This window comes from Podarcis gaigeae, assembly GCF_964106915.1.
Source record: "Podarcis gaigeae genome assembly, chromosome: 16".
Lineage (NCBI taxonomy): Eukaryota > Metazoa > Chordata > Lepidosauria > Squamata > Lacertidae > Podarcis > Podarcis gaigeae.
In genome coordinates this window covers 7,041,745-7,050,187 of record NC_139693.1, presented here as the reverse complement: position 1 = coordinate 7,050,187, position 8,443 = coordinate 7,041,745, and the positions used below count along the sequence as shown (strand labels likewise).

General features: G+C 44.6%; 1 long non-coding RNA gene across 1 annotated transcript; it reads right to left on the bottom strand.

The window, feature by feature from the left end:
* Positions 1-1,068: 1,068 nt before the first annotated feature.
* Positions 1,069-6,144, bottom strand: LOC310833502. Its single transcript, XR_014558717.1, has 2 exons — positions 5,792-6,144; positions 1,069-2,321 (listed from the first exon to the last, which is right to left on the bottom strand). It is a non-coding gene; the product is annotated as an uncharacterized lncRNA (long non-coding RNA).
* Positions 6,145-8,443: the final 2,299 nt, after the last annotated feature.

Sequence of the window (8,443 nt, the reverse complement as noted above, 5' to 3'; positions counted from 1 at the left end):
CTTCACCCACCTTCCTGACTTCTTGCTTATAACCAGCCCAGGAGATAGTCCAAACTGTTAGCTTCCTACCCCTCCTCCTTAGTCTCAATGTTGCCCTTATAGAACCCATCAGGGAGAAGGAAAGAGACAAAATTAGAATAAGTTGGCTTTGTCTGTCATTGGCTTTCCCTGATTACCACCCAACCAATCCCAATGGACAACATCCACCACTGGGCCATGTTGGCTGGGGATAATGGGAAGTGGAGTCTGCAACGTGCACAGAGAAACATGCCCACTTACTTATCTAGAATTAGCCCATTTGTCTATCTAGGTAAGTATTATCTGCACCAGGAATGGGGAATCTGTGGTCCTCCAGATGTTACCAAGCTACAACTTTTGACTATTGGCTCTGCTGACCACTGGGTCTGGTGGTAGCTGGGAATCCATCAACATCTGAATAGACATGGGCTCCCCAGCCCTCTGTGAGTGCTTTTAATGTATGATCCCTGATTGGTTGGGACATTATTGGACTAGGACAGGTGTGGGGAATTTACGGCCCTCTGGATATTGCTGGATTACATATCCCATCATCCCTGACCATTGGCCTTACTGGGCGGGACTGATGGGAATTAAAGTCCAACAACATCAGGTTCCCCATCCACGTTCTAAATCATAGGGTGGAATCTAATTAGGTGGAGTAAGTACTACATATATTTTTGTACAATGCATTTTATTGTCTAAGCAACAAAGCCAAAGAACATTTTCAAATGCCTTTAATGATTTCATCAGATGGACTTTGCAAGTATCTTTGCATGACATAAGTTATGGTTGGTCCTCCCCACCTGGTCCTCCTCCATCTTGTCTCCTTCACTAAAATGTTGACATTTACTGTATTAATATCCAAACAGTGTTTCATAACTTTGTGGCCCACAAAAGAAACCGGTGTGTGGACGCTTAGTGCATCTTACTTCTGAGTATGCAGGTTTAGGATTGCAGTGAATTACTGCGAAGTGTATGCCTGCTAATGTTCTTCATGGTACTCTCTGCTGGTGTTCTCTGCTTCCAACATACCTCTGATGAACCAGATGCTTTTGTTTCATAATATTATTTATTTCACCTTCTATGTACACAGCACTCTACATAGCATAAGAAGAAAGGTATCTGGCTCAAGGAATGTACAAATCTGCATTAGCTGTGCCTAATGACACAGAGGCTCAACAATACCCTCCAAAGAGGCATTGCCATTACATTTGGGTGGGCAACTCCAATGACATATAGTTCTCCCCTTTACTCACACTCGGAAAGGAAATACCTGGATGATGTAAGACTGATATTTAAATGGGAGGGGGAAATGTGTCTCTGGTACCAGCAGTTTAGGAAGCAATCTGATGGCCAACAAAGAAAGCTTTAACTGCAGGCAGACTTATGACAGGTATGGGAACCTGTGGCCCTTGAGAGGCTGATGAACTACAGTTTCCCTTGACCACTGGCAATACTGGCTGGGGTTGACTGGAGTTGTAGTTTTGCAATATCTGGATGATCCCTGGTCAGCCACCCTTGAAGTATGGTTTAGGCCAGGGAACGGAAACACAGGATCCAGCAAATAGGATGAAGTACAGCTCCAATCATTCCCAACCATTGATGATGCTCAACAGTGTCTGAAGGACCAAAGGTTCCCTTGATGCTATTTTAGGCCTACTAACTCCTCTTCCACCTCTTCCTCCACCTCCTCCCACCTCTCAACCTGCGTCTTCTGGAATGCTCTGGACATAGTCACCTGAATTGCCCCACTCCAAAAAGAAAGACTCGGGCTAAAACTGTAATTCACAGCACCTGTGATTATTATTGTTGTTGTTTTCAAACTTCTACTACATGGATATACAAAATGGATGATGGCTGCCGATCCTGAAACTTTAAGGACAGGCGCCAATAACAAGTGTGGCCCCAATGTGTGGAGCATTGCTCCAGACTCCCGTTCCTAATGCAGCCCCTACTTCCTGTCCGCAGCGCCTCCTGCCTGAAACGGGCCTATTGCAAGATGGCCGCCGGCAAGCCACACTTATGCTTCATGAAGGCAAGTGGCGAAGGTGGCAAAAATGATGGGTGGCTCAGGAGGCAGGTGGCAGTACCATGGAGGCAAGTGGCATGGATCGAAGCCACATTCTGGGATTTCACAAGGCAGGGGCTCCGGGATGAGGATCTCTAGGTCTGTCAGCTTTGTTTCAGCCACAACAGCTGGTGGTTGCAATAGGAGCGTTGTTGAGGGGAGGCTTGTGCTGCAGGAGACGTTGTAGCCACAAAGCTCCCCGGGGAAAACCATGGCTATGTGGTGGGAGGCAAATCTAAAATGAAGTGGGGAAAGACACATATCACAAATAATGAAGCAATTAACCTAAAGCAGGGGTGTTCAACTGCCAAGAGACTGCGACCTACTCCCACTATGAATAAACTGGCAGCGATCTACCCATTGGATCGACCAGAGTTGTTGAGCTTTTTGGGGGGAGGATGACCAAAGTTGTTAAGTTGTTGAGGTGTTTTTTTTGGAGGGGTGGTTGGGCAATCGCTCGAGCTCAACCAGGAATGACCAGGGACAGCCCACAATCAACCTGTAGATCGTGATCGACCGGTTGGACAGGCCTGACCTAAAGCATTGGCCTCTAGCTATGATGGCTATGTTTCACCAACACTGTTTTGGAAGCATGTCTCTGAATACCAGTTTCTGGGAATGGCATGTGTGGAGTGTTGCACCCAGGTCCTGCCCGCATGCTTCCCATTGGTATCTGATTGGCAGTGGCTTTCCAGGGTCTATACAGGGTTTTCTCTGGAGGTGTCCTAGGGATTGAACCTGGGACCTTCTGCATGCAAAGATGGTGCTCTACTCCAGGGATGTCCAACTCCCAAGAGACTGCATTCTTTATTTAGGGAGGAGATTCAAAAATGTGGGGAAAGGGGAAAAGTTGCTCACCAAAAGATCGCTAAGAAAGCGATCAGCCTCACAGCGAAAACTCCGTCTTCCGTTCTAGCGATCATACATGAATGGTGGATGGGGTGAGGGGGTGGGGCCAGTTGCTCTTTTGCCAACACAAAGGAAAGGGAGCCCGCGATCGACTGATCTACCAACACCTCCTGGGGATTGACCAGTAGATCGTGATCGACCTGTTGGACATCCCTGCTCTACCCCACTGAGCTATGGCCTTTCCTCAAAGTCTCTTCTACACAAGAGATACTTTCGGGATTCTTATATTGGGTATGAGCAAATCAACCCCCGCTCTCTTCTTTCTAGATAAAGTTGGTGGCAATTTTAACCAGAGGCCTTCTTAATTTTGTCCATCACCGGGGAGAAGAGAACTGATCATTACCACAAACAGTTTGACTGAAAAACTGCATCCTCATTGTCATCTTCATCATCTTACTATTTTTATTATCATTACTACTATTTTACCACTACTATTACTTATTCTTATTACGACTGCTACAACTAATGCCATTACTACTACTGTTACTGCTACTATTACCATCTACTATTACCAATACTATTACCATTACTACTACTATTACTATGACTATTACTCACAATCCCCAGATAGGTATAGACAAATCTATATATTTCAGATTCTCGGAGTTTCTCATATTCTGCATATTTCTGCATCATATATACATGTCCTCACAAAAAATAATCAGAATTGTAATGCAAATTTCTTCTAATATGGACATTTTTGTTTGCATTTTTGCCTAATAATATTTATTTTTGAAAGATGCTATTTGTACTAATATGTGTATTTTGATGCACACAGTTCCCTAATCTACATAATTTAGAGCACATTGGGACAGGGTTGGAAAGCTGTATTGGAAATTCAGAGGCGAACAAATTTCAAAGGATGGCAGTTTGTGTATTGTCTCAGGAAGTGGGGAATAAATTGGAAACCAAACTAACATCCGACCCACATTCCATATAGTCGCAGACAGGATTTTGAAGAACCTTCATAAAAACAGAATACAGCAGTGCTATTTTTCTAGAAAAAATGGTGCGGGAACTCACCATGAACACCTCCCTCATTCTCTTTGAATGGCAATGACGTCTACCTGAGAGTTGCCAGAACTGAGTTCCAGTGAGTTCCGGCTGAAAAAATGCCCCAGAACATGGGTAGCTACTTTATTCCAAGTCAGACCATTGGTCCACCTTTCTCAGTATTATCAACCCTGGCAGCAGTTTCTAAGGGTTTAAGATAAGGAATTTCGCCCAGTCTTACTCAGAGATATACCTTACTCAGCCTTACTCAGAGATATACCTTCAGTATACCTGAAGGTACGTCTCCACCCCCATCATTCAGCCTGGACACTGAGGTCCAGCTCCGAGGACCTTTTGGCGGTTCCCTCCCTGCGAGAAGTGAGGTTACAGGGAAACCAGGCAGAGGGCCTTCTCAGTAGTGGCACCTGCCCTGTGGAATGCGCTCCCAGTAGATGTCAAGGAGGTAAACATCTATCTGATTTTTAGAAGAAGACATCTGAAGGCAGCCCTGTTTAGGGAAGTTTTTAATGTCTGATGTTTTATTGTGCTTTTAATTCTGTCAGGAGCTGCCCAGAATGGCTGGGGAAACCCAGCCTGATAGGTGGGATATAAATTTATTATTATTATTATTATTATTATTATTATTATTATTATTATTATTATTGCCAGGGATAGAGGCTGTGACCTTCTGCATGCAAAGCAGATGTTCTACCACTGAACTATGCATATTCCACTTCACCAGTCATCTTGTTCTTTTTGTTACCTTGAAAATCCCTTGGCTGTTTCATCTACCCCGACGCCACCCTCCACCCCCACATCAATCTGGCGTGTTGCTTTAAGCCTGCAACCCCCAGTTTTGCATGCATAAAAGAGAACTAAAAATATGTAACCATAAATATCCCATAACACTTAGCCGCATAGCTACTGAGAGAATATTGGGGCAGCCAGTTTCTACACACCCGTTTTATTGCATCTAAATAGCCACTTGAACTCCTTTTTTAATACAAAAAACTTGTTGTGTGTGAAAGCCAGACACCAGGCATAACAGCACAAGCCACTCCTAGGTTGTAAGCATCCAATGCGACTTTTACTCTGAGTAGACCAATTGAAATTAATGAGTCTAAGGTAGTCATCCTCCTTAACTTCAATGAGACTTCTCTCAGTAAGACTCACATTGGATATAACCCCCCCCCCCAAAAAAAAACACCCTGCTGTGATGAAGGATTGTTTGCATGACATCTAGGTTTCCCTATGCATAGCCTTGCCTTGCTATGCTAGCCTTCATCAATGCAGGAGACCCACCACCAAGGAATTTCCCCAAGACATCTGCCCAAATGACAGACAGGTGGAAGCTATGGCTGGTGGCATTTCCATCAGCAATAGCCCATGGAACCTTCTGAAACACAGCTTTCAGAGTTAGAGGTAAGATGGCAAGGGATCTCAAGATGACCCTGCCGCCGTCGTGTGATAGCAATGGGCCTGATCCAGGCCTCTTTTCCTGTACCAGCCTGGGAACTAGCACAGCAAAGAGGCATCCCCTTTTATCTTCCACCCCCGGCTCTCATGAGCAGTGCGACTATGGCTGGATCGAAGGCTTAGCTGATCCGTCAAGCCCTGCTGCTTTTAGCCACAAGGTTAACATGACATTTGCCCTGCTACCTGCAAGTAAGCCATGCTCAATATAGTGGGTTTTTTCCTCTCAGCAAACATGCACTTTAAGCAAAAGCAAAAACTCCTACCCCACAATTGGTGTTTCATTTGCTATACAGAGATCTGAGCCCCTTGCCTTTGAACAGACCTTACCTGATTCTTCACAAGTTTCAGCAGATTGGGCTGGAAGAGAGCGGAGGAGGAAGAGCTCTTATACCATCTGCTCAGGAGCCTCGCGGGTAGGAAACACCCTCTGCTCATGTGGCTCCAATTTCCCCGCATGCCTCGCGCTTCTCTCAAATTGCTATAATTGTTCCTCCTCCCTGATTACAGCAATTGAGTGTTGTCTCTCAGCACCTGGTTTTAATATAGGGCAGCAACACATTGCTGTTACACCCTTCTGCTTCCTTTTAATTGTATCGAGGGAACATTGGAGTACCAAACCAATGCTGATTTCAGCAATCCTTGGTTTGGAAAACTGCCTTTTCCCAGACTCTCAGGCTTCTTTTCCAACAAGTCAGAAGCGGTTGTCTTCCCGAGATGCTCCCTCACTCCCAAAAGCAACTTTTAATTTCACTTGCCTGCCTTTGAAAGTGTCAGAACGTTTGTTTTTTTTTTTTTTTTTTTTTTTGTTTTGCTGAAAGCCAGCCCAGACTTAGAATGTGCACCTCACATTTCCTTCAAGTTTGTCCAGAACCCTCCGAGGCACAGTTTGTCTAAAGCTGATTAATAAACTAATGGCTGTGATTCATCTTCTCTATAGCTTGTTTCATGGTGGGGACAGGAGAAAACAGCTGTCTCGGAGACTTATCTTCAAGGATCACCAGACACTTTAAATTAATCCCTTGCAGTCACTACATCAGTGTCTTTTGAACCTGAAAGCTGTTTTCTATGATATGTAAATCAACTGCAGGGTTGTTGTTAATGATTTTGAAGAATAGCGGCAGTCTGCGCCAGTCTAATCTCCAGCACACTGCAATTCTGAGGTGATTATTGGATCAAAGGCTACAAAGTGGCTTCTTAGACTCACACTTTTTCTTAGGACCTCTTCTGTGTCAACCCCAACCACTTAGGGGTGTGTGTTTGTGTGTGGAGACATCAGACTTTATGGCAGGGTGGAACCTGTGGTCTTCTACATGTTGTAGAAGTTGGAGTTGCACCATAGTATAGACCATGCTAGCTGAGATGATGGTAGGTTGTAGTCCAACAACAGATGGAGGGCCACAGGTGTTCTCCATCATTGAACTAGACCACCACTTCCCTTTCATAGCTACTACCACCACAACTCTGTTTTCTTCTAACACAGGGACTAGGAACAAAACAAACAATTAAATGCGGAAAAGTACACATAGCATCTCCACTCTCAATTCATAAAGTCTTTTTCACAGTTTGTTTACATTTGGCCATAGTTATTGTGTGGTTGGGGGCAAAAGAGGGGGGGGACCTATTTATATTTTTATTGGCATTGTCAGAGATTGGAGGTTCCAGAGCTTGGTTGGTTGTGTTTGGCTGGTTGCAGTATAGTTTGTTTGTATGTATGTGTGAGGGTGGAGTGGGGTTGTCGGGTCAGATTAGCAATATTGATTCATATGCTGTTGTGGGGGATAGGTCATTTTCTTATTTTGCCATATATGTATGGCCACCTCATGAGAAGAGAAGACTCCCTGGAAAAGACCCTGATATTGAGAAAGATTGAGGGCACAAGGAGAAGGGGATGACAGAGGACGAGGTGGTTGGACAGTGTTCTCGAAGCTATCAACATGAGTTTGACAAAACTGTGGGAGGCCGTGGAGGACAGGAGTGCCTGGCATGCTCTGGTCCATGGAGTCATGGAGAGTCGGACACAACTAAACAACTAAACAACAACGACAACAAATGTGATAAAGGGGTGCCAAACTGAGATGAAGGCATCCTCCTTCACTTGTCCCCTTTTAGGTTAAGTTTGTTGGTTAAATTTTCTAGCAGGGCAGTTTCCCATATACTGTATTTTGGTACCTGTGTCCACTCCTGATAGGTCCTTCCAGTGTCTAGTCAGGATATTCCTAGCTGCTGAGAGTAAGTGACTTATGAGTTCCTTTTCGTGTGTTATTGTCCTGGAAAACAGGATATGCCTTATTGCACTAGGGTTCAACTAGTTTCTCTGTATGAAGTGTAGGAAGCTGCCGTGTAGTCAAACCCTCAATCCATCTAACTCAGTATCATCAACACCAGTAGCCTTCAACTGGTGAGTCAGGACCCACCAGTGGGTCACAGCATGATCCAAGGACGGTCACAATAGGAGCACTGCCACCATGAAAATATATGGTAAAAGATTAAGAAATAGATCCCAAATGTACGTTTGGATTAAAAGCAGGTTTTGGAAGGGTTGAAGATGTCTGCTTTATTGAACCAATTTGTCAAAGAAGCACTTGCCAAGTTCTTCCAGCATCTTGTTATCATGAGCTAGACTGCTGACAAAAAACGACGACAACTTATTAAGGGTTTGAGATGTAAGTCAGTGGGGCTTTCTGTTGGCTAATGCCAGCAGGAACCTGTTCATGACCTGACACTTCTGTCCATGCACACATTCGGGGGACTGGAAGGGGAAATGCGACAATCATGATGCTGGCAGAGGCTGGCAGGCCTGGACCCATCTACCACCACTGAGTCTGGCAAAAAGGGTTTTAAAAAATTGCTCTGCGAATCATGAATGGTGTTTGCCAGCCTTTAATCAGGAAAATAATGTTTGCCTTTTGTTGGTGTTCTTCAAAAATGCTCCCGTGTCTTATTGTGGGCACCTAGCCTCATTTACCGGGTATTATGGGC